Source organism: Nanorana parkeri, unplaced genomic scaffold (assembly GCF_000935625.1).
Source record: "Nanorana parkeri isolate BGI_ZX_2015 unplaced genomic scaffold, ASM93562v1 scaffold624, whole genome shotgun sequence".
In the NCBI taxonomy this organism is placed as follows: Eukaryota; Metazoa; Chordata; class Amphibia; order Anura; family Dicroglossidae; genus Nanorana; species Nanorana parkeri.
Genome location: NW_017306892.1, coordinates 696,380 through 723,695, shown reverse-complemented (window position 1 = coordinate 723,695; position 27,316 = coordinate 696,380). Strand labels below are relative to the sequence as shown.

Below are 27,316 nucleotides of genomic sequence, written 5' to 3'. Positions count from 1 at the left end.
AATATATATTAATAAATCTTAAAAATAGATAAATATATATACACACACACACTAAATTACATAGATAGATAGATAGATAGATAGATAGATAGATAGATGAAGGATAGATAGATAGATGAAGGATAGATAGATAGATAGATAGATAGATAGATAGATAGATAGATAGATAGATAGATAGTAAGAAGCACTGTATATAATAAACAATTGTTTCATTTTTAGTTGGTAAAATATTTGTTTTTAATATTTTGTTGCGGTCAGTGCTGCTGATCTCTTTCACGTCCTTTCTCCATACCCTAAGGGCTTGTTCACACCAAATCCAGATCTGCATGAGCTTCTGCACAAGCAGTGCAGTGTGTTATACCGCATTTTTTGCTGCGTTTTTGCTGCGTTCCGGGCCATTTTTTGTAAAAATTGGCTTTTAGTGCGTTCCAGGGCGTTTGCATGCATGTTTGATGTGTTTGCACGCATTCCAGAGCAGGTAAAATAGGGCTTGCTGCATTTTTTTTACATGCTCTAGAACTGAACGCTGCGGTGTGAACTAGAGCCCAAAATACCATTGGAATACATTTTATCCAGTATGTGACTGCTCTGCTCTGCTCCTGGAACGCGCTTGGTGTGAACAAGCCCTAAGACGATGACTGAATGGCATTTCTTTGCACAGGTTTCCCATTGCAGATAAAATGTGTGTTGAAACTGCCATTTCAAGTCTTCTTTGGAAGCCTGTATGATGGGGTAACAATGCAAGAGCACAATTGGGAGATACAGACAGAGTGTTGTCACCCTATAATAATACAGAGTATTATTTAAATGAAAGGGGCAGATTTAAAAATATTTACAACATCTGAAATTCCATCAACATGTTAAAGTTTAGATTTTTATGACTGGGTTTATATCTACTTTAGATATTAGTGTTTAATTTTCTAAATAAATATAGTCCTTCCTTTGGATAAAATGGAAATAATGTATCCGGTAAATGTATAGGCCATGTGTAGGTAGAAGCGGGTATGTAAGAATTATTTTACCCCCAACAGAGTGCTCCACAGAGTGCCAGCAGGCAAGAAAGCTTGCTTATCAAGTCAATGGAGTTTGAATAGATGGTCACCTGGTAAATAAGATTGTGCTCAGTGTTAAGTGAAGTTGTGTTCATTTCAATCATCCAAAGGTGTGAAGGCAATTATCTTGTTATTTTTGAGTGTGCAAAGTAAATTCGAAAATTCATCCTAATTATTAAGTGAATAAGGTAAGTAAATATTCCCTACTACTTTAGTAAACCAGTCACACTGTGCATACCAACATTACTAAACAGAAATTGCTTTTCAGGAACTCTCTAGATTGTGCATCCCACACCTGGAAATATACAGCTTTCTTAGTTGCCCCTAACCTGACCTATAGTGGTGGTGAAGTTTAAATCTTACCATCTTTAATTAATTTGTGGTACTGAGATTCTTACATGGGTATTGACAATGCAAAACAAAGTTTAAAAAGTAGCGCTGAAGGGCAAACTGCTGTGACCCATGGCAACCAATCAAATTGGCTAATGACAGCAAACCAAAACTGCATTATTAAATAAGCCCATCACAAATTGGCAAGAATAGGTGGATAGATATGTTCTGTTTTACAGAACTATTATATATTGTGTGTATGGCCTCCTACCACTTGACTATGCTAATGTGTTACAGCTCAAAAAAGGGGGGGAGGCACACACCTGCTATCATCCCCCCCCCCTTTTCTAGGCACCTTGGTTGCATGCCTGTGTAAGGGTCCTTTATGATATGTCTCCCAAAAGGAATGAGAGTCTGTAGTAGGGGATGGGAATTATGGAAATCTGGCAGCCCCATTTAAAATAAGGGGGCCCCCGAATAATCGCCCCACATCCCCCAACCCAGAGCCGCGCCCCCCTCCCTGGGAATAAGTACAGAGTATAGTACCACTTAATACTCACACATAAAATGTAAAAAGTAAATAAAAAAAAATCCACACCATGAGAAATGAAGTTGACCTGCCACCACGATGACCCATGGATGGCAATGCTGCCCTGCTGGCTCACACATTGTAAATGACCGATCCCGAATGCTACTGGAAAGTGACCACAGCAGCAGGAATCTCGGGGTCATCATTGACCAAATATGATCTAATATTTGTTTACTGAATTTATGTATTTAAGAAGAGCCAATCAAGATGGTCAAAAATCCCAAACCTTGAAGAAGATCGGATGAAGACGTCAGTGCCAGGAAGGGACCTTACTTGCAGAGGTTGCATCACTACAGAGGAGGTGAGTATAGTTATACTTTTCCCGCTGAACAGTATTTTTTTTAATTGGTTTTATGCGTTTGTTCATGTCCACCATGGTAGTGTCCAGCTCTCCAATCCCTTTTTAACAAATGTAAGCAAACTGGCCTTGAAAAAGACCAGAATAAAAATAAGATTTGGCTCCCATAGACTTCATTGGGGTTCGGTGCTATGTTCGGGTTTAGAGGACTTTTTGCTGATTTCAACCAACCTCTTGGGAACCATCCCTGATTATGAGTCTATGGCTAGTTGTATAGCTGGGGTCCAAAGGAAGAATTTACAAAACTTGTATATGGAATATTGAAATATAATTATAAAAGGATCAGTCCAACCTTTTAGTTGCAGGTGGAGCTTGGTAGGCTGACTAAGCAACTGACCATTTATACTACAGCAGGAACAATCCTTATCCAATACAGGCAGTCCCCAGGTTACGAACAAGATAGGGACTGTAGGTTTGTTCTTAAGATGAATTTGCATGTAAGTTGGAACAGGTTAAAAAAATGTAAGTGTAACTCCAGCCAAAATTGTTTTTTTTTGTTTAGTTTTGTATAGCATAGGGAAGGGTTAACCCCCCTGTACAGTTTGTTCACAAGATTTCACCTCACTTTCTGTTCCTGTGACAATTGGATTTTGAAGATTTTGGGTTGTCGTTGGCACAAGTATTTGGTGATAAAGCTTCAGCGGAGACACCTTTTTCCCATGATCACTCTTACAGGAGTAAATTTCCCTTCCTAGGGGTAAATTTCCTTTCACTTGTTAAATCTTTCTAATGAGGATTCAGACGGCAGTAAAAACCTCACAGTGACCTGTAAGAAGAGGTGGGCACCCCTCGTCTACACATCTAACAAGAGTCAACTTCCTGTAATGTATGTACAGTAGTACAAACTATTCCCAAAAAGGTGGGCACTCCTCATCAGCATGAGCGCAGTAGCACTACAACTACCCCTGCTGTACAGTAATAGCCTCCATTTGTAAGTAGGAGTCATATGTAAGTCGGATGTATATAACTCGGAGACTGCCTGTAATTCCAGACTTGGTTCCGGTCCATCTGGGAGTATTGGGCCCTCCTGCCCAACATTGTGTGTTCCAGCTCCTTCTGCCACATTCATTAAAAAAAAATCACAGAGAGAGTGGGAACCCCTCATAATGACCACAGCAGCTAAGCAGACCTGGGAACTTCGGCAGAGATCTCGCCAATAAATATCAGTTTTGGTTGGACTTGCCCTTTAAAAAATGAAACAGCAAGTAAATAAAATTAAGTTGAATCAAAAATGACCTTCATGTAAACTTTTCAAACAGTTAAATGGTAATCCAGCCCCCTGCTTCTAACCCTTCTTCCTATAAGCAGTCTGTCATGTACTCCAGCTCAGCAGCGAATCAGTTACAAGCGCTGGCGGCTGAAGCAGGTTGCGCGATTACTGTTAGCAGAAGACGAGATACTAACTTACAGGAAGCAAGCATCGTTCTCTCGAATAATTGTTGTTAATAAATCACCGGCAAGAAAACATCCACCACTTTCTTCCCTGGGAACAAAGCTTATTTATTTACTGCATTCCTGCTACATTGCGCACAGGCGGCCGATGGAACGCTGAGGGAACCTGCTGTGACACATACAGGAATATAGCCTTATCTGCGTGAATTTACTGTACGTGAAACCACAAAGCCACATGCTGATCCCAGGGAACCTCTGCTATATTACAATAGCTGGATGTATACTATGGACTGTAATTATGAACGTCTCGGAAGTGAGAACTGTCTGTGTTGCCCTAAAGCAGACAATCTTTTTATTTTGGGGGGGGGATTTTCTTTTAAATTCCAGAACATCTGTTTAGATAAAGAAAAGTTTCTATTTATCAGGGACTGATGCAGATCTACATCACACTAAAACACTCCTTATCGCTTTTAGAGCATATGTCGAGACAAAAATAATACAGTACGTATCTGTAATACATGTACAGAACAGAAGTACCCTGCAAGTACAGAAACATACCCGCTAATGTGCCAGAAATATGCTCAGCTACTAATTTCCTGTTGTGAGCTGACAACACACAGTATTGTTATGGACTAAATGGTGTCAGCCCTGCTTATGGTCTTTTCCTAAACTACTAAAGCACTCCCACTATCTTCTTATCTACAGCATAAGGGCTAACTGACTTGTTGTCTAAGATAGGAGGGGGGGTAACTAGTTTCTGATAACCTTTTAACTGTTTTACGATAAGACAGCCAGAGAACACAAGAGACCTCTAAATTTCCAACAAGTGCAAAAGGTATTTTTGGCACTTATAAAACAGTTGTAACAAAATGCTGCCATTGGTATATTTAACAAACCAAAGGGGAACGAATGAGAGAAGTTCATTGCTAAGGTTTAAATCACTAACATACTACTCGATCACTGCTAGCGGCACTTGTACTATGGCCACGTGTAGTCCACATTAGTCTAAGCTTATTCTGCACGTAGAACAATGATGATGTTTTCAGTGTTTATAAACCCATAACAACCAGTCAGATTCCAGCTCCCTCGTCAACTCCTCCCATGCTCGCCTCCAGGACTTCAGTTGAGTCTCTCCCATCCTCTGGAACCCTTTACCCCAACCTGTCCATCTATCTCCCACTCTGACTGCCTTTAGGCGATCCCTTAAGACTCTGGGAAGCCTATCCCACCTCTAACTAACCACTCAACCATCAAGTTCTCAAACAATTCATCCCCACAAAGCTACCTCCTCATGTATCACCTGTCCCTCCCTTTTAGATTGTAAGCCCTCACAGGCAGGGCCCTCCTTACCATCTTGTCTTGAATTGTGATTGTAATGTCTTCCTAATATTGTAAAGCGCTGCACAAACTGTTGGCACTATATAAATCCTGTATCATCATAATAATAATTATAATCACGGATAATCCTGACAGTGTGCATGGTGCCATTGCTAAAAATCATTGGATAGCTAGGTCCCTGGTGCCTAGCTTGTGGCCTGAGGGATGTATGTGGTTCTTTGGTACCTATTGTGCAGCCCTTAGGATCCAGCATTAAATCGCAAAATGACTTAAACGGCAGTGATTTCTAACAGTCTCCTGCCCTTATCTGCCTCTGTAGCAAATCCACAGTCTCTGACAATCTTCTGTAGTACTACATATACTAAATTCTATGTGTGGCCCCCTTTCCTGGGGTGACAACACAGTGGAAGGCTTAAAGTTTAGATTTTTGCAAAACATTACACCCATCACAGGACACAGTAGTGATGTGGAGGTCGGCGGGAGGCACCAGTGAGAGCTGTGGGGAACCACCAGAAGTTTCAGTTTCCCTTTGGACTTCAGCAGAAAATTTCACGGCATCGGAGGGAAGTTCAGCAGTGTGGGCAGAAGGAAAGGTAAGAATGTCATGTCTTCTTTCACAGGTATGGCCGAGTTCAATCTTTTTTTTTTTTTTTAGGGACAGGGTCGCTTTTAGGTGTCTAGAGACATGGAATTATGATCATTGCCTGATATGTCTGCTTATTAAGACTACAGGCACCTCCCGACCTTAAGGGAATAATGGCTTGCCTTGGATATTTCCAATTATTGCTAGAGTTCCACCAACACAGGACTGTTGTTGGAGATGTCTGCACAATGCATTAGTGTGCTGCTGAAAGTATGTGGGGTTATGTCATGAACATTCATTCAACACCAATGGTTTACAAAGTTCTCTGATCTGCAGACCAGATCAAACCACGTAACAGATGTGGTGGACTAGCCATACCTATATTCACTTCCTCCCGCAAAAGAAGTCATTATGTAAAAAAAAATGGGAGAAGAATGACTACAAAAGTCCCAGGAGTGAACTGATTGAGTGTAGTAATTAAGATGATATGGTGAGATATATTTCAAGTAGATGTTTGTGAAATGGATGACCAATCCTCACATAGGAGTGGTTGTGGAACGTCCCGTTAGGGATATCAAGCAACCAGACGATGTAGGGGAATATTTGTGTCCCCACGCAGAGGTCGCACTTGTTGCTCATCTGGGTGTTTCTTGTGTCTGGTCCAGTCACATTCAGTGATCATTGGGGTGTGTGGTAGGTGGTTCAAAGCTTTGGAAGGGGTCAATGTGTTATAGCTAGGGATGCAGCGATGCTAGTTCCAGGATCGGTGCCGATACCGAGTGTTTGGGTGAATACTTGTACTCGCCCAAATGCTCCTGATGCCTATCCCGATACCGGAACTTCCGGTATCAGGAAACCGGGCGGCGAGTTATTACATGCTGCCCGGCTTCCTGATTGGCTGGGAAGCCGGCTTCATGCTCCCACATCACCAGGGAGCATGGAGCTGGCTTCCTAGCCAATCAGGAAGCAGGGGGGCATGTAATGACTCTCCCCCCTGCTTCCCGATTGGCCGAGAAGTCGGCTCCATGCTCCCTCATCACTGGATGACGAGGGAGCATGGAGCCGGCTTCCTGGCCAATCAGGAATCCGGGCGGTGTGTAAAGGCTTGTCGCTCGGCTTAATGACTGGTAGGAAAGCTGGCCAATTAGGAAGCCGGAGAGCGAGTCATGATTGGCCAGAAAGCCGGGTCAATGCTTCCTCGTCACCTGGTGATCCCGATACCAGAAGTCCCATTAAGGAAGCCGGGTGGCGTGTAATGACTCGCCACCCGGCTTCCATAATGGGACTTCCGGTACCGGTATCGGCCAGTACCGGAAAAAAAAAGATCAGTACTCGTATTCGATACCGAAAAAACGGTATCTGTGCATCCCTAGTTGTAGCAGCAGGAAGGAAAGGATGCACCAAAAAAGTAGCAGAGGCTCCCAAAGTAAAATCAATGGCATCCGGGTATTTCTTCAGTCGGATATTTTTAATAGATGATGCATATATAAACCCTCTTAACGCGTTTCATGGTTTTAGCTGGCCACTTCCTCAGGAGGGTGTGATGAGACACTTTATGGTTTGCAGCAGCGTTTCCTGGCACGTAAATGGTTTTGATAATGGAACATGAGACAAAAAGATGGCTTGTGACTCTCTGGTACATACCCATTAAACACTGGACTTATGGTACCCATGGCTGAATCTTCCAGTTGCCAGCCAACCATCTTATGTGTATAGCTAATGAATTCCCAGAACTGGAAGTCCTATTACTGTAATGATAATGTGCTACTATGTAAATAATAGCATGTATAGTATATATTATCTGAAAATAACAAATAAATAAATATTCAGTAATTTATTCCTCTTTCATTCTACGTCCAACATGGACCATGATTAATTCAACACTTGTCGGTATGATAATGTCTTTGGCACAATTTTGTACTTAGGATTGTTTGTTAACAAACGGAGAAGGAGGTGGCAGGTGAAAGGGCAGCAGTACTACACTTACTAATTTAGCCTGCGGTTCTGTCTGATTAAGAACGCCCTTGGGGAGAAGGAAGGAAAATCTTTCTTTACAACAGCAGGTGCCTTCTGAAAATACTCTTTTTTTTTCTTGCATTCTAAACACTTTGGAATGTGTAGATTTAAGACTGTGTCGACTCATTTACAGCAGAGCAGTTGAGCTATTTCCTAGCTGTAAGAAAACAGCAACACAATTTTGCTTTTAAAAAATAAAACACCTTTGTTTTAGCTACAGTATCTGTGCTAGATATGTCTAGATGAATAAATTGCCGACATCTGCCTTTTAGCAATATAACAAGTGACCTTGCTTAGGCTGAGATGAAGCTATCAGCCTGCTGCAGGCAGGAGAAAGCATTTCCTAAGTCTGTTGTAATTGTGCAGCACGTCACCCAATGAGAGGCTGCAGCGGAGGCTTATCTGTGTAAGATGTTTGAGAATGCAGCCAAGAATTGCTCAAACATAATGATTTACATGGCTGTGTCAACTCTGAGCCAGCATCTCAGTCCGGGAAGGAGATGTTGACCCTGGACGGTGCCTGTTCAAAGATAGTGTTGCTCTTCTGCGGCCAAAAGCAAATAAAGGTAAAAGGTATTGACAATGATCTTTGTGAAACGTACTGATATACTAATTTTATTCAATATGAATCATTCCCAAGATCATTTGGTGGTTGGGCATCCTGACTACCATCTAATGCCCATGGACACCCTTTGTCCATGGGCATTAAAAGGCTTCCCATTAAATATTAGGAGTCCATTGTTCTACTCCAATTTAAATGGCAAATGGCAGATCAATACACTCAAAATCATGTGTGATTTTTTTTTTTTTATGTAATCTTTATGGAGATATATGGGAATTTTGATAACAGACATGACTGGGATTTTTCACAGCATAACATGGAGCATTATTATGAATGAACTCTAGTGAAAACAAGGTAATTTCTAATGCCCATGTATTTTGCCTGAGTAGAAAAACACAACAAATTCTGTGACTACGCATCTAGCAAGAACAAGCCCTCGGGGAAGAATATTTATTGATATTCATGTAGGATGACTTAAACTGTCTATAACAGTTAAACAATTTGATTATTCATCAGACACATCACACATTCAACTGTGCATGTCTGAACTGAGCAGACAGCGGTGGACTCTTTCCATTCCAGGGGAACATCAGTCCAGGTCAAATATGTACATCAGCTGTAGCTGCAATTTGTGTTATTGGACAATAACCAACAACGGACTATGGTTGCACCGACTACCTTAGCTGCTATATACAACTGTGGTCAACGTTTGGGGTCACAAGATCATTGAATAGATACTTCCTCTACTTTGCTGGAATATACAGTAATACCTTGGTTCACGAACGCTTCTGTTCACAAACAATTCGGTTTGCGAACAGGAAGTACAGAAACATTTTGCTTCTGTTCGCGAACTCCATATCGGGTGACGAACACGACCTTGGCCATCTTCCCCGCTCTGACACGTGGTCGTGGCTTCCTCCAGTGGAGATTGCGGTCGCAGACAGACCTTGCTGTGAAGCTTTTTTGTGTGCTTTTTAGCACATACAGTACTGTACAGTATTATTCAATCCAGCATGGCTCCAAAGAAAGTGCAGTGCAAGCATGGTGGTAAAAAGAAAGTGCAGAGTGGTAATGAATTTACATATGGTTCAGAACGGATTAACCTCATTTACATTGAACCCTATGGGAAAATGTTATTCTGTTTGCGACCAAAATTGGTTCGCGACCACGCTCGTAGGGTTCAGAACAGATTAACCTTATTTACATTGAACCTTATGGGGAAATTTGATTCGGTTCGCAACCAATTTGAAATCGTGGAACGAATTAAGTTCATGAACCGAGGTACCACTGTACTAGGAACCATGGGGATCCAAGAGCAATGGTGACAACAACTGGAGTAGCTGCAAAATGGCAGGGATGTATTTTTTGGAAGCCGTTATCATGACTTGTAGTATTGGATATTAAAAGCACTTATGTATTTAAAAGAAACCAAATGGAAAAAGTGTAGTAAATGCAACATCTCCACAACTGGAAGGACACGGAGGCCTTGGGAAACTTTTGTGTTGTGTTAAGGTGCCCATAGACTCTTCGATTTTCGTTCAGAAATATTCCACGAATAGTCTTTCGAGCGATCATCGATCAGTTAATGGTACACTAACATTTGTTTTACTGTAATCCCGCTTAAATTTGCTCAAAGGGTGAGGCTGGAAAACGTTATTTAATTGAATTAAAAATCGATGGATTAGTGGTGTTTTCGTACGAAAAAAAAACGCAGTAAGAATACTGCACATGCGAAAACGAAAAACTATTCTGTTGATCGACAAAATTTGGTGAGTTAGTATTGGTAACGAATGATTATCAAAATCAACATTTGTATGTGCTTGATGGGCTACTTGAGTTAGAATTGAATGAGGGTTCTTGGCAGCAATGAAAATTTCCGATCGAAAATCTATAGGTGTTTGGCCAGCCTTATAGCTCCTAAACATTAGGCAGAAATAAAAAGCAGGTACCTCAAGGTGTCTATACACCTTCACAATTCTTTAGGATATGTTCACATATCCTAAAGAATTCCCAGAAAATCAAAAAATGGGCCATTCTAACATACAAATCATGGCTTGAAGTTGCACTTAGGCCCGCTACCCCCCAGCACTTTACTTCTGGTTGGTGAGGTCACCCATAATTATGATGGGCCGTTATCAAGGGGTGAAGCTTAAAGGCAGGCCTGAAGGATTTCAGGAACAGAAAATTTAGACATAAAGCTAAAGGCACCTAAAAACATTGGACAATGGCCAATTGTGCAAGCACAGCCAAATTGCCAAACAATCCTTCTTTTCAATAAACTTGCATGCTTGTGCCCAAGAAGGGGATTGGGAGAGAGATGTTTTCCCTGAGGCAGGCCTGGCCTACAACAGTGGTCAGATGACCAATCCACTTCCTCCCAAACAAGCATAGGAACGCAGCCGTGAAGATATGAATATTCCCTGGTCCGGCCCTCAACTGCTAAACTGGACAATCATGCTGGATCATCTGTAGACACCTTCAAAAGGGTGACCACTGCAGAGGGACAACAAAATGTGTGTAAGAAAAAGGTCAGTCCCTCCAAAATAGCGATAGTTGGGAAGCGTGTCATGTGACAGTGAATGTGCAGTGTTTTTATATACATCTCTCAGCGCGGATACAGTAACAGAAAAAAATAACAAGCATTTTAGCCTTTTATTAGATTTGCTTTGGACTTGAATGTCATGATAGACCTTGACAGTAAAATAGCTTGAGCCTAATTGCTTTAATTGCATGGAGTTGTGCTGGCAGGTGTAACCTGATCTCCGAGCTATTGTATAGGGCAGGAACAACACAGGGATGTTTACACAGTGGTTGGAGTTTAATAGACAGTGCAGCTAGCTTTCAGACAGATTGCAAAAACATGGCAAACCAGTGACCTCCTCATGGAGTCCTTAATAAAAGAGAACTTTAGTCTTATTGGATATATATGCAACTATAATTGGCTTACAGTAAATACAGAGCTCTGTCAAGGTTCCAAAATCTTTTGCTACACATATTTTGTAATAATACCTGTACACAGGGGCACACAAACTTGCTCATTCCAGCAGTCCATGTGTTAAAACAATGCTGCTTCTCCTCTCCGCACAATGGGGTTCCTCGCACTGGTTTGTATGTTGTGTAGTGATACATGAGCTGGTGGAAGAACCCAGGGTCGAAGCTAGAGGTGGGACTGGAAGGGCATGTGCCACGGGTGCTGCTTTAGGAGGGGTGCCACTGGGTGTGAGGATGGAGAAATTCTCCCTTGGGGGGAGCAACTCTGAGTCTTTGCCCCGGATCACAGTATCTCTCGCTTCCCCACTGGAAGAAACCACTATGTGCAGTAGGGAAAAAGGTATTCCAGACACCTAATAATGTGAAATACCAAAGAAGCGGCCAGGGAGCAGCAAAACAGCAGTATTTCAATACATGGGCTGATAGAAAGGTAAGTCATATTCGCTAATCTTTTACCAATATGAGTTTAGTATAAAAGTGTTCTGTAGTTCACAGAAGAGAACTGTGAGGCCATTAACATTGTTTGAGATTTCAATTTACTGCACAGGACATTGCACAGAGCAATACATCCAGAGATTGTTAAGTTGTAGTATATTAAATATATGTTCTTGGTTTTAGATATAGCCAGTAAAGAAGAAAAGACTTAGCAGGCTGCATTATGAATCCTAATGATAAGGTTTGGCTCACAACACGTGTTGGTCAATGCAGTCCTATAGAAAAATTTCACCAGCACACCATAAGTTGAAAAAGCAAACTATTTTATTGCCAATAGCTGTATCTCATTGGCATATTTTGCTTTTTCAACTTATAGTGTGCTGGTGACATTTTTCTATTGTTCATGTGTGGCGGTGCCATTGGCAGTCATTTCGAGCACCCATCCTCATCAAGTGGCAATCCCGTTAAGAAGTTCCTATGTTTAAGGAGTTAAGTATGGTTCCTGTTTCTGTTTGGTCAATGCAGTCCTAACGCATGGACAAGGCAAAAAGCCTTGTTTTATATTGTTACAGTTCACACTAATATGCTTCTGAACAAGGAAGAGCTCAGGTTCCAAATGAACCCAGTCCGACCCTGTGCTCCTCCAAAGAAGAACTTCCATCCAGTCAGCTGCGGGCTGGGCATTTTCCACCCTACAGCAGCTATAAACAAAGGGGCAGGATGCTTGTGCTGATGTCATTTGCCAAACATAGGCATGAGGCCCTAAAAGGACAATGACGTCACTGCATCCCGACCCTTTGAGTACATCAAGGGAATTCCCCGTTCACAGCCGACTGCGTGGCACGGAAGGAGCTCTGTGTTCTGGAGGAGCTCAGGTTCAGACCGGGTTCGTTCCAAATCGGAGCTCATCCCTACAGTGGGGCAAGCAGCAGTTTATTGCACTGAGTGCATTGTAACATGCTGCAGCACCCAAAAGTCCCAAAACACAGCAACACATGTGGGCAACACACCACAGCATGTGGTTTGAGCCTCCACTAAAGCTTGTCATGCACTGGTAGTGTTCCCGTGGGCTGAACGTGAAAACACTATTGATTCTCTATCTACGTTAAACACCATAGATGGGGGAATGACACCTTCCAGGCTAATATATACTGACTCCAAATACCCGAACGATGGCTGCAGTTACTCCTCAGCCAACAATTTTCAGTTCAACTTGAAAAATTGACCTTTGTCGAAGAGAGTGTTGCCAGCAGGTCCCCAACAGCTTGAATTCTGACCAATTTAGCAGGATTTGACTGAAATTCAAGCACTTTATCTCTCTGGCTGTGGAAGAGCCACCGGTCCCAGCATGCCTTGTCAGCGGATGCTTGCACACAGACACAGGTTGCAGACATCTTGCTTCCTGAAACGTCCCGTTTCCCACATCTCAAGGTTTATTGTTTGTTACATGCAATCATCTTCAGGCTGAACAGAGTTGTGTCAAAGCGAAGATTTAGTATAAACTAGCAGAGGCCCCAGGAAGGTACACAGAGGGAAGAAAGTAAACATCACCCCCCTCAAGTTTTCCTTTACAAAGATGTGTGCGCACTCAGTGCCTGGTACAGCCAACTGCCCTGCGAGCCGGGGAGGTCAGTGCAGCTATGTACAGTCTGACAGGTTGACTTTACAGCGGCTTGGCCTCCTTGTTTGTATACGCCGGCCTTGTTCACAGATGGCAGGGGGGACTTTTCTTTTCAGATGCAGGCTCTGACTGTGGGACAAAACTGCAGGACCTCAATCCCTTCCTTCCTCATAAACTGAGTGACATAATGGAAGGGGAACGCGTCAGTTTTATTTCAGCAGGAGAAGAAAAATGAGATCTTGAAATCCAGAGGTCCCTTCAACAATGGCTTCTTTAAAGGGAATCTATGGTCCTTCCATTTTTTAGCATTACTGAGAAAATGTTCAGCTTATTATAAATGTCATCAATTTGGGTTAAAGGGCTAGTCCGCCCAAAACAGATGTTTCAGTTTTGTTAGATACTGGAGAGTTAAACCATTCTGAAACCTCAAGTGGAATTTATTGGTGAGATCTCTGCAGTCCACGGGTCAGTAAACTTGCTTTCCCTGCTGGGTTTTCTTTATCATTACAGAAGATGTAAAGGATAAACTGCTGAATCTGCCAAAAATCGATCTGTGGGTCGCGCTGCAGGCACTACCTGGCTTGACAAACGTTCAGTGAAAAACCAAAGGACACGAACGGGAATTTGTCAACCGAACACTCACTGCAGCCAATCTGCAATCATTGTTCAGGTATACTGACAGCAGCAGAAGCTGGCTGTCAGAATATAATAGCCAGCAGGGGAGGTTGCTCCAGTGACGTCACTGGTTGCCAGCAGCTGGGCGGAATGCCGGCAAGAACGTTCCAGCTTGCTATTAGCCATATACATCTCCCCGCCTGGAACTCTCTGACCAGCCTCCCCGACCAGCTGATGTCACTGGTTGCTAGGAGCTGGGTGGGACTATGGCTAGAGCTTTACGCCTGCATACACATCTCCTCACACACTATGCTTGCAAGGAGCTGGGTAGGGAGACCTGTATGGTTCTTACACATCTCCCTGTCTGGCTCTTAGCAACCTGGGACTCTCTGGCCATAGTCCCACCCCGCCCAGCTCCTGGCAACCAGTGATGACACTGGTTGCCAAGAGCTGGGTGGGACTATGGCCACAGCTTTATGCCTGCATACACATCTTCCCACGCACTAAGAGCTGGGTAGGGAGATCTGTATGGTTTTTACACATCTCCCTGTCTGGTTCTTAGCCACCTGGGACACTCTGGCCGGTGTCTTGCCCAGCTACTGGCAAACAGTGACGTCACTGGTTGCCAGGAGCTGGGCGGGACCCCGTCCTGAGCATCCCTGGTTGCTAAGAGCCAGGCGGGGAGATGGGTATGGGAGAGGCGTACCTCTGTAGGTCGTCAAACGTTCACTGACCCACTAAGCGGCACCCTCCCTTCAAGTGGCACCATTGCCAGTCAGCCATTTATCATTTACTCATCTGATTTCGGCAATTCGTAAACCGATTACTTTGTGTCTCTTGCGCTTGGGACTCAGTTACTGCTCTTTGCATAATTTTGTTGACTAACCGGACTGTATGGCTATTTCATTGTTGTTAGCTGGCATGCTTTGAGTAGATGGCGCAGCAGCGGTACTCCCAGCCACCCTGAACTCCTCAACCTGTCACTGACCATAAAGCTCAGCAACCTCATAAAGAAACGTCAATGCCATCACTGCACCGGCAAACTTTTTCTTACAGTTATTTCACATTGCCATAACGGCAGGGAGGAAGGTGACATTTTCTGACCAGCAAATTGTACACATTCATCAAAGAAAGCAGCTAGAAATGTGGTCAGGCTGTGGGCAATCAAATATTGACATATGCTTTCCAAGCAGTAAAGATGCTGTAACCTTGCCTACTCAGGGTGGTCTCTCTGCAGAGGTCCAACATGCTCCTTGCTTTGTCAGTCCTATAGCTCTGCAATCAGCAAAGCCCCTTCTAGAAAGCACAAGCTGTGACTTAGCAAGGGGAATGACAACCCCCTGGAGAGAGACCACTGCTTCTACACAAAGAGCAAAAGTCCTTCTCTACAGCATGCTGGCAGAGGACAGACTTTTCTACTCTGGCTGTGGCTGCTTTCTAAAATAAATGGACTTTAAGGGCCCATTTGCAGCTTTGTGTTGTGGAAATGTCTGAGCTTTAACGTAAACGGAGTAGACTTTTTGCACAGCTGCAGTGCTTGCTTAATAGAATCACAAGCTTTTTGATTGGTTTCACTTCTTGCCTGGAATTGCTCTAGACCCATCGCTTGTCAGTGTAAGAGCCACAATGCCCCTCTGACATCACCCTGAATATATCCTTCTCCTGTCATAATTGTAGTGTTAAAAAAGGTGCACTTTTGTTAAGAAATTAATAAACGACAATTATTATTAACTCGTGTCAACTGCATGACTGCAACAGGCCTGAGTGCAATGGACTCTCAAATTAACATGTAATTAAACAATTAACTGTCACACATGTAGATGCCGCAGGAAGAGGCATAGCATCACACTGCCGAGAGACGTGGCCCGGCTTATTAGTGGCCAGATAGGGTGAGAAACGGACAGTTATAAAGCCATTTGAAGTCTGTTAAATCAATCAGTGTCATATGCCCCAAGAGTATAGCCGAGCTACAGTACGGAAAGAAGATCAAGGAACGCACAGCCCAGCCATGTTAATGAAAAGGTCGACTTGACCTACAATTTACTCAGAAATTCTGAATCATGGGCTGTGATAAAAGTTGACTCACTGCAGGGATAAATAAAGTGTTATAGTGATAGCTCTGAAGATGGTATGTTGCCTCTATATGAACCAACACTGATTTACTAATACTGGTAAAGATGGAGAAATAGCAGTCAGCGGTATAGTAATTGAGGTAGCAACCGATACCAGGCAGTCCTAACTATAACACCATATTAAGGCCATATTCACAGCCTTTCCATGCTATTCTGAAGATCTTTTTGCCTCTTTTAGCCAATGAAAAGGTAGTTACTAGGAGAAGACCGTCGTTAGGAGCAAAATCACGCTAAAAACACACAGACATGTAATTGAGTCTCACACATTTAATATGAAGCACAGCGTCATAGACATATATACCGATGTTTTGGGGCCTCTCAGGGTCCTTTTCTCAAGGTAACATAGAGTGATGCTCTATACACTATGGGGCTGATGTATAAAGACTTCACCCAGCATATAGCTGGGCAAATGCCGTTCACACACCATTACAGCAGCTAGGTGGAGCTAGAGGAGTATGCACATTTCCCATGCTCCTCTGCGCCATCTAGGGGCCGTCATTTTGTGCGAACGGGATTTGCTTAGCTATACATTGGATAAAGCCTTTATACATCAGCCGCTATGAGTTTTTTGAATTTAGCACCTTGGGGGCTGGATGTGAAAAAACGTTGGATTCCCCCATCAACACAAACAGCGTGAATACCCCTGTTGGTATATTATATTCTGACAGCGGTGGGTGATTGGCTACAGTCACTTTTCTGCCAAGATTTTTCAGACCCCCCATTCTCCTTCTCCATAAAAAAAAAATCCACTTTTCTCCTGACAGGGTCACACGCTGATGAAAAGGTAACCTGTGTATGGTCAGCTTTAGATTTTCCGTGAGGGAGCTTGGATACAGTATTTTTGTTTCTGTTCTTTTTACAGCAAGAAACAGGTAAGTTAATCTCTTAAATAAAAAAAAAAGAGCTGCTAGTAGGAAAAAAATGCAGGCAACTAGTGAGGCTTGATTCCCCTCCACCAATGCTGAGCCATTCTGAATGGGCAATGGGTACTGTTGGCATTGCCAGCTCCCTCCTGCCTGCCACACATTCCTACTGAGCCATCACAATGATGGGCTACCTGACTTGCTAGCAGGAACGCATGGGAGACAGGGGGGAGGGGGGGCAAGCTCTATCACTACCCAAGCCCTGTAGCTCTGCCCAATCAGATTATCCGTCATTCAGGCCAACCTGACTGAAACGGCCAGGCAACTAGTGTTCTTAAAAGAGGTTCAGCAATAGCAGCCTCCATATTTCTCCATTTGTACTTTATTTGTTGTTATGTTTATAATCCCATTTCACAGCTGACAGCATTCCAAAAACAGTGTGCGTAAACAGCAACCGTAGCTTAAACGCGAATAAAAGGAGAAATAAAAACACAGCCGCTAACTCCAGAGCAACTCCCAACGCATTACATAAATTGAGTAAAGAAATGAACAAGTCTTGTCGCACAACAGATTCCCGAATTCTCTCTTTCCTGTTATTGAAAGAAAATTGTGTTTATTGCTCCTGCAGCATAGTGTAAACTCATAAACGTCAACACAGGCTACATGAAAAACCGTCAACGGAATATTGTTTCCTCCATGAGCCATTCTTCCGAGTCAATTATGCCTTTCAACTTCTGGGGCCATTGTATGATAAACGGGCAGTAAAAATCATTCACATTAATATACCGTTGTGCCGCCCCGTGAAAAAGGTAATTAAAGAAGTAAATGAGTCATAAGACTAGAAGTATTAGCCGCAAAATGAAAAGCAACTGGGCTGCCACATAAAAATATGTACCATTAAGATACTGCATTTTCATATTCCTGTAATCAGCTCCGTTAGACTAATGCTTATTTAATCCAGCTTCTCCGCTAAGTCCATCAACAACTGTTTTGCCCGTTTTCCCCATGGCTGAACATTATGTGCGCAGGTTCGGAATAAATACAGTAATAAGATTTCAAACAGTTTAGAAACAATTTCTCCTTCTTGAGATAAAAGACGGCATGAGGAGCGCAGTCCTCTTGTGCTTTTCAATTGCTTTTTATGTGTTTTTTTTTTTCCTTTTAGCTGTTGTGAGCATTTTGTTTTACGGAAGCTGCTGATCCCCAGTGGGGGTTTACCATAGGACTCTTGACAACAACCATATTTATTTTGGCAACAGTACAGATAAATAGATAGATATAGAGAGATAAAGAGAGAAAGAGAAAGGGAGAGATAGCCAGCGGGCTATGGCACCCAACATATCTGAGCAGTCAGCCATCAGCAAGATTGCCAGCTACAAATGTCATGGCTGACTGACCAAAAAGAGAAAATACATTCTATTCTATTCATTACAAAGCAAACAGTGCTTACTGCAATATACCAACAAATTCTACTACAATACATATCACCAGCAAGATCAACTTTAAAAGAAAACCCATCCCAACTTTAAAAGAACACCCATCCCCAACACTGGTTCCATTGTAGAACAACGAATGTTTTAACATAGGTGTGCAACCTACGCAGTTGGAGGTCAACTGAAGTCCCCAAATTGAAAGATATACAATATATAGACCAAAGGTTTGTGGACACCTGACAATTACACCTAATATACAGCCAAAAGTATCTGGACATCCCTTCAAATTAATAAGCTCAGGTTTTTCCAGTTAGGGTAACGGTTAGTGGTACAGTATACATTTTAGACAATTCTGCACCTCCAAACTTGTGGACACAGTTTGGGGAAGGCCCTTCTCTGGTCCAGCATGACTGCACTCCGGTGCACAAAGCCAGCTCCAAAAATACATGGTTTGAGGAGTTTGGTTTGGAGGAACTAGAGTGGCCTGCATACACTCCTGACCTTATCCCTACTGAACACCTTTGCCATGAAGGCAGATTGCAAGCCAAGTGTTCTCGTCCATCATCACTACTTGACCTCGCAAATGCTCTTTGGTTGAATGGGCACACGTTCCCAAAGACACCCTCCACAATCTTGTGATAAGCTTTCCCAGAAAAGTGGAGGCTCTTATAGCTAGCTGTAAAGGGGGCGGGCAACTCACTATTAACATCCATGAGTTTGGAATGGGATGTTCATCAAGCTCATATAAGTTTGATGGTCAGATGTCCACAAACCGTTGGCTATGTAGTGTAGTATTACTTGAATGGATTGCCATTTGGAAACCCTGTTATTTGGGGGTTTCAAACAACAGTAAACACAAACTTTGCTTTCCTTGAGAAAAAAAAAGTAATGCTCAGTTGGGGCCACAAGACAGAAAAGATTGAGCATGTATGTGCTATAAATACCAGCTGCTTTCATGGTAATCTGAAGAAGGCCCTAGTATGAATATATACTGTATATTAATTTAAGATATTCCTTTGTAAAAACAATAAAAAATATTGGAAGTTTCGGTATCGGAGCATTTGGGCGAGTACGCATACTCGCCCAAATACTGGGTTTCGGCACCGATACCGATGCTAGTATCGGTTCATCCCTAGTGTATATATCATCCATGTATTTAGCTGTTTGCCTGGAGTGATGTTTAAACAGCAGTTTAGTTTCATCGCCTGTTAAATGTCCACTTTTTGGTCACAATCTTAATATTCATTATCGCTGCAGAAATATCAGTCTCTGATTCAGCATTATTTTAATTAACTCAATTAAAAAGTACACTGATCTGATTTTTATTTTCAGCTGAAAAAAAGTGCTGTAGTAGTTAAAAAGATAGGAAGACAGATACATGACACAAGACTCCACAGAGGTGTAAACCATGAACACAGAAGATGATTCAAACAGATTTTGGACACTGTCTCCATAAAAGATGTTATCACTGAGCATGTCAAGGTTAAATGGGGAATTTTGGGAGCAGCTAGATAACCTTGGCTGTAAAAAAAAAAAAAAACTGCTTAAAGCAAAAGAATAGTGTGAGTTTATTGCAAAGTTCAGCATAAATCACCTTATGAAAATAAAAAAAGTACCAATACCTGCACTGTGCCAGGGACTCTTGGGGACTGATGTTAAGGAAGTGCCAACCATTTTGTGCTTCTTCCTGAACAGTGATTGCTGAGCTTTTTCAAGAACGAGAGCTTATTTTTAAAGAACAACTAAAGCCCTGTCAACTCCTCCCATGCTCGCCTCCAGGACTTCTCTAGAGTCTCTCCCATCCTCTGGAATTCTTTACCCTAACCTGTCCGTCTGTCGCCCACCTTGACTGCCTTTAGGCATTCCCTAAAGACTCATCTCTTCAGGGAAGAGTATACCACCTCAACCTAACCGCTCAACCATCACATTCTCAAACAATTCATCCCCACACAGCTCCCTCCTCATGTATCACTTGCCCCTCCCTTTTAGATTGTAAGCCTTCAGGGGCAGGGCCCTCCTTAACATCTTGTCTTGACTTGTGATTGTAATGTCTTCCTAATATTGTAAAGCGCTGCACAAACTGTTGGCACTATAGAAATCCAGTATCATCATAATAATAATAATTATAATCACGGATAACCCTGACAGTGTGCATGGTGCTCATGCTAAAAATCATTGGATAGCTAGGTCCCTGGCGCCTAGCCTATGGCCTGAGGGCCGTATGTGGTTATTTGGTACCTATTGTGCAGCCCTTAGGCTCCAGCATTAAATCGAAAAATGACTTAAACGGCAGAATTTCTCCTTATTCCTCCCAATGACACCAATGATGGGTCACTATTCTTCTCAGTGACACCAACAGTGGGGTACTATTCTTCCTACTGACACCAACGATGGGGCAATATTCCTCCCAATCCCACCAACCATGGGTCACTTTTAATCCCAATGATGCCAACAATGGGGCACTATTTCTCCTGTCTGCTACCACACACTCTAGGTGATTTTTTTTTATTACTCCCTCTGACCACTGAGCCTGGGGCATTGTTTACTGCTACTGACAGACAGTGAACTGGCCCTTTGTTTAGAATGTCTGAGAACCTCTGGCCTAGTGTCTTGTTCACTCACAGGTGATGCCACATAACCTACAATATAGATTGGATCCTGAAGCCCTAACTGGATCATCAAGAACCTCATATACAAATACACGTGATGGGATTTTTCCACCAGTCAAATCATTCAGGAACAGTCCACATGTGTGTCAATTATCGGAAAAGTACATTTAAAAAGGCATTTTTGTGTAAAAGATCTCAGAATTCTCAAGCACATATGTTGCTTTACATTTTAAGGTCTCTGTGAAACACCCTATTTTATATATTACAGGTTGTTAAAAATGTCCCGACCTATTTTTTAAAAACATCTTTCTAACAACAAATTTCTTGTATTTGATTGGGGCAAAAAATAAAGAAAAAATTGCTGTGACTCTGAAACACTTCTTTGTAACGGCTTTAAACAAACAATGAAAGGCATCTTTCTAATGACAGCACACTTTTGGCAAGGTCAGTGACTATCAGGAAAGGATATTCTATCACAATTACAGTGCCTTGGCGTCTGGTAGTCTTAAGATGTTGCTCCTAGCTGCCTCTTTTTGGTCCCAACACAAGTGAAATTTATACATTATTTATTTATTTGGCTTTTTGCGGAAGCTGGCTTCATAATTAACCCTTGTTGTCACAACCAGAAGTCTCCGTTATCCAGAACGAGGGGCTTGAAGGATGAGTAGCATGTAACAAAACAAAAAAAAAATGCATTGTACCTGAAATATCACGCTGTCAATGTGGTGTACATTACAGTGAACCTGACCTGTCCTAAAATATTTCTAAGATAACAACAATGCCGAAGTGCAGACACCTTGTGATGTCTTCAAAATGATCCCTTTGTCCAGGTGGGGCCTGCTCGCATCCTAGACCAGGGCTGTACTGCTCCATTTTAAAGCCAATCACTTAGCAAGTATAATAGGAGGCATCTGTTGTCTGTTGTCTGTATTTGTAGATGGCTCCCAATACTTTAGCCCTGTTCACACCTGAACGTTTTGTAGCGCGTTCTGCGCTCGAAGACCGCTCTACAAAACGCTCAAAAATATAGATCCCATTGTATTCAATGGTCTCGTTCCCACCTTGGCGTATTTCCGCCCGTCCCTAACGCGCTACAAAACGGCCCACGCCTGAAAAGGTACAGGTACTACTTTGGGCCGTTTTGTTGCGCGTTTCCATTGGGATACAGCCAAGTAGCCTTCGGAAACGCGCGACGGTCGCGCAACTTTTTTTACAGCGAATCAGACACGCATATGCAATACGCCTAGGTGTGAACGAGACCTAAGGTCTGGCTCAACTCATGTGGAACACATACATTACTTTTACATAGGGGGGGGTCACTGTAAATCAAAGGCAGCACGGCCCTTGGTTCTTACAGAAAATAAATAACATCCCACCTTGCCCAACATTTGCTCTTTTAAGTGTTAAACCCAAGAACAAAAAAGTATAATACATCAGATAACCAACCTTTAGATGTGGTGGCGTTAGTTTTTGGTTATCAGCCTTTTTTGCCCTGGTGATCCTGCCAGTAATACACTTCCTGTCCCAGGGTGACACCGCTTACTTATTGTACTGTTATCTATGTAGGAGCAGAGTTGTCGTCCTAGGACAGGGAATAGGTGTCCCAACCAGCTCCTGGCAACCAGTGACATGATTGGTTGCCGGGGGCTGGGCGGAATGTCGGCCAGAGTGTCCCAGGTTGCTAAGAGTCGGGTGTGGTGATGTGTAAGGGCCATACATGTAAGGACGTCCTGCCCAGCTTCTGGCAACCAGTGACGTCATCGGACTCACCAACCTTTAGATGTGGTTGCATTCGTTTTTGTTTTTCAGCCTTTTTTGCCCTGGTGATCCTGCCAGTAACACACTTCCTGTCCCAGGGCGCTTACTTATTATACTGTTATCTATGTAGGAGCAGAGTTGTTGCCCTAGGGCAGGGAGTAAGTGTCCCAACCAGCTCCTGGCAACCAGTGACATGATTGGTTGCCGTGGGCTGGGCGGATTTCCGGCCAGAGTGTCCCAGGTTGCCAAGAGTCAGGCAAGGTGATGTCTAAGGGCCATACATCCTGCCCAGCTCCTGGCAACCAGTGACGTAAACTGACTCATAGACTTGTATTGTGAGAAGAGGCAGTAAAGCAAAATTGTTCTGTAGCACTGCAAACAAGAAGTACAGCCTGAGTATATAGTCATCAAATACGGCTGCCCTTATATACATAGTATATAATTACAGATTATACACAGAACAGTTTTTAATAAGGTTAACGCGCATTCATAAGACTAAACACATCAAGCATATCTTTTGAAAAATGTTTAAAGAAAAACATTAAAGGGCTATACATTTCTTTAAAAGCAAAAAGAGCTTTGTTCTACAGATTTTTGTCCTTATTATGTAAATATAATAATGCGATTAACACTTAAAAAAGCTTAGAACAAACTGATCAGATTTTTCTTAGAAACCGAGCTTAAGTTTCACTTTGTGCTCCTATGCGTGTGCACTTTGTGCTAAGTAAGTCTTTTACAGTGAGTTGTTCACACCTTTGCCTTTACAAGATAAATATGAAATAATGACAAGTTTAATTTGCCCGGATGCTTTTTCACACTGATGTATAACAAGTGTGGCCAGGGGCGCCCCTTGCCTTTTAGCTGCCTGGTGGTGGTAGGGGGTGTTGCTGGATGGTGCACTCGGCCTTTTGGCTAAGATCAAGTGTAGTATCTGTTCTTATCAGTTGCCGGTGGAAGAACGACACCACTCCTTCTCGAGGTGATTAGGATGGTGGCTTAGTATTTACCGGCGTAATTGGTGGGTGTCAGATGGGGTACAGTCCCTCCTGGTTAGATTCTGGCCCAGTGATGCTGGGCTTGTCACCGGTGGTAGGGATGGACCCCTGACGGCACTACCTTCTGATGGGAATGGCTGCGAAGCTTGGTCGAGGCTAGAGGGTTGGGAGGCGGCAGAGCCCGTGGTGTTGTGCCCCCTGGGGGTGGCGTCCCAGGGGTGCTCAGAAAGTCACTTGGGTGTGGGAGACCCACTTTGACTCACTGTGCACTTGGTCACACACCACCTTGCAATTTCTGCACAACGCCTCTTGGACAGGCCTTATGGCTAGTCCGGGGCAATTTTTTAGCACCCGGCCCCTAGGGCCTGTCAGCGTGGTGCACTGGCACCTCATGCACCTCATGCACGATTGGCACATTTTTGTGTTTTTGTAAATTTTGACCCACAGATTGCTTAGGGTGCAGGTTCCTTCAGGGCCTATTCCCGATGCTGGGGAGGAGATTCTGTGCCCTAATATAGGGTTCTCTGCCTTCTCCCGAACCAGGGAGTCTCTCTTCGGGAGAGCTCCCTACTGGGTGGGACCTGTTTCGGCAGGTCCCCGAAGGAGCGGGGTCCGCCAGTCTCCGGGCTGGTGGACCAAAGTATCTCAACCCCTGTCAGGAGCCTTGCGCCCCGGGGGGTCGGGAATTCGAGGTCCCTTCTTTATTGAAGGACCAAGCACCCTTGTGCACGTTTTTGTGTGCTGTGATTTCACGGTTCACTTTTTTTGTTCACAGGGGGAAGTTTGTTTTATGATGCACGTCCACGGGCTCTTAAAAAAAAAAATCAGTGGTGGTGAGGGTGGTGCTGGTGGACAGTGACGCCGCTAAGAGCTAGACAGGAAGATGTGCCAGAGCTCTGCATCGCTTAGTAACTCGCTCTTAGTAACCTGGGAAACTCTTCCCAGGATTCTGCCTAGCTCCTAGGAAGCAGTGACAACATTTGTTGCCAGGAGCTCGGTGGGATGCCGGCCGGAGCATCTCAGGTTGGTAAGAGCGGGGTGGAGAGATGTGTATGGCCCTTACACGTCTCCCCGCCTGGATCATAGCCACCTTGGACGCTCTGGACGGAAAGGGGGTGGCAAGCACACTTCAAACATTTTGCAGCAGAGTGGCTATCTCACTCTGCCTGCTGCCCCCCTTCCCCATATGACCCAAAAAAAAGCCACCTGAGGCAACCTCAGGCTTTCTCATTATAGGGATGACCCTGAGTGTGGCTACAGGAAGAATTGCATGGTGCCAAAAGGGACCAATTCTTTTCTAATGATAGCCAAACACACGTAGCCCTGCAGACTCAATGGGAAACATCAGCCGATTCCCTGATCCAAGCTAAACAGCATGAATAGAGGAATCTCCCTTGCTTTCAAACACCTAAATACAGAGATAAAATGCATATAATGGAGCTGATTTACCTATCAAATGATTTGTATTATTGTCCTGATATTTACACAGCACAGTCCTTTCTGGCAGAGCAGAAGACCTGATTTTTGTCTGCTACAGTCAAGTAACATGTACAGGTCTTGTCCCTCCCACAGCCTGTGATTGGTCAGAGAAAGGAGAAGCTGCAAACTGATAAGCTGATTTCTCAGTCACGCTGCTCTCTCCCCCTATTAGCATGTTCCTTGCAACTGACTGGCAACTTCTCCCTCCTCCATTCTGATCTCAAGGACTGCAAGGGGTTGACACCAAGTCAAATCGAGTACTTTCACTGTTTATATTTAAACAAATAATGAATTTATGAATACAAAGCTGCTATAATTTGTGTCTTTTATATCTGCATGAACACTCAAGATTTTAAAAGTTGAAAAACAGTTGTCGTAAAAGCCGCTTACTCAGTTGTACAAATACACCAGATTATAGCAAAGGGAAAAAAGAAATCAAATTTCCTTGAGTTTTAATGCCTCAGTAAGACACTTCCTTTGCGTTTCATAGGAACCTTCTCTAATTGCAGGGCATCCGTTCCTTAGTGATCAATGTCAAGTAAGCAATTTTTGTAAAAATTGTACGAATCACTTTAAACGACATAGTTATGGGTTTCCGAGAAAAAAAATGCCCCTCGCAGGAATGAAGCATCTGCAAAAATTGAAGCAAACCATCCTTGGAATATGCACGTTATGGTAATGCTGAAAGAAATGATCAGATGTCTCCGCTCTATACATTGATGTGTTTCTTAACGCTGCAGCAGTTCTGATGACTCGCTGGCAACAGTTAACCTGTCGAGATCCAAAGTGGCACTTCGGGGTGTTCTCTCCAACTTGCCTGAAGACATATCACATCCAGAACCTTCTGATAATTAAAGGGTATGTCCAGCCATTACCCTCCCATTATCCTCCCCCCTCTAAAACATGTTCCATAATTATTAATATTTTATCGTGTTCCTGTAATAAGAAACAGCTTCAATTACAACTTGTGACTTCATCAGCGTGCTTGTAAAATTCTTGCAAGGGCAGCCGCTGGGAGCTCAGTATCTAGGTAGGCATGCCCCCAGAACTACATCTTCCAAGAGCACTTTCCTTAAACACAGTGTGTGTGTATAGGCTCCTTGAAATCAGGGCTGCAGCACTGCTGTGCTGGGAAAGAAATCAATGTATGCATGTGGAGTGGGACAGAGAATTAAACAGGTTCAATGGGGTACTGTAGTCCAGCAGGCAGGGCTGACAACACTGCTGGAAACAGCAGGGCAGCAAAAACACTGTGTTGTCACACCAAACAGGAAGTTAGGAGATCAACAGATTTCAGGCAGATTCACTTGTAACATTCTTAAAGGGATAAAACATGGGGAAATGTAAATGTATTGCGGATGTACGAAATGTGTATTTATTTTTTTTATTTCTCGGAGACCGATGAAGCAAATGTATGGTAGATTGCTAAATGTTTTTTTTATATTTTTAAGATGCATAAAGATATGATGAAAAAAGAGGATACAATGTTTTTTTTTCCTTTTTTGTAACTATGAAACATTAAATATTAATATTTTGTTTTCAGGCCGAACCTGCTAGTTGACAAAAGTTAATTATTCAATCAGCTTTTGATGAAGGAGACAGGCCAACATTTTTCGCTGCAGTCAGTGTTCATGTATTCTTTCAGCAGTGGATGCCGGCTCCCAGAATACAATAGCCGTAGCAGGATATTTCTCCATTCATGCTGTTTAGCGTGGATGGAGGAACCTGTTAGATTTGGCTGACAGAAAAAAAAAAAAACACAGTACGGCCAGCTTAAGGTTCCTCTTTACATTTAGCATTGTAACTCTGCAGATACAATGTTGAAAGAAGCCCCTTGTTTACACCACTTAAATCATCAGAATTGTTTCCATTTTTTCAGATGGCTCAATAGGATGTTTCAATTAGACAAAGGGAGCTGCAAAGCAAGCAGTGGCTGCTGTCGTTTTAGATAACTTATAGTGGTCTGGGAATACATTTTCATGTATTAAATGTTATTTTGCAAAACCAAGATTGTGTAGAGTACATATTATTTGAAAAAGATTTAAAATGTATAATTTTAAAACATTTGTTTTTAAAGGATCACCTGTGTGCTAGAAGTCTGATGTCTCAGGCAGATGCAACGACTATTGATAAACATTTAAAACACACACACACATCTATCTATC

At 43.0% G+C, this 27,316-nt stretch overlaps 1 protein-coding gene across 1 annotated transcript in view; it reads right to left on the bottom strand.

The window, feature by feature from the left end:
• The window catches only part of FOXP1 (forkhead box P1), a 414,947-nt gene that overhangs the window by 200,065 nt on the left and 187,566 nt on the right, over positions 1-27,316 (bottom strand). The gene's annotated exons all lie outside the window — the stretch shown is intronic.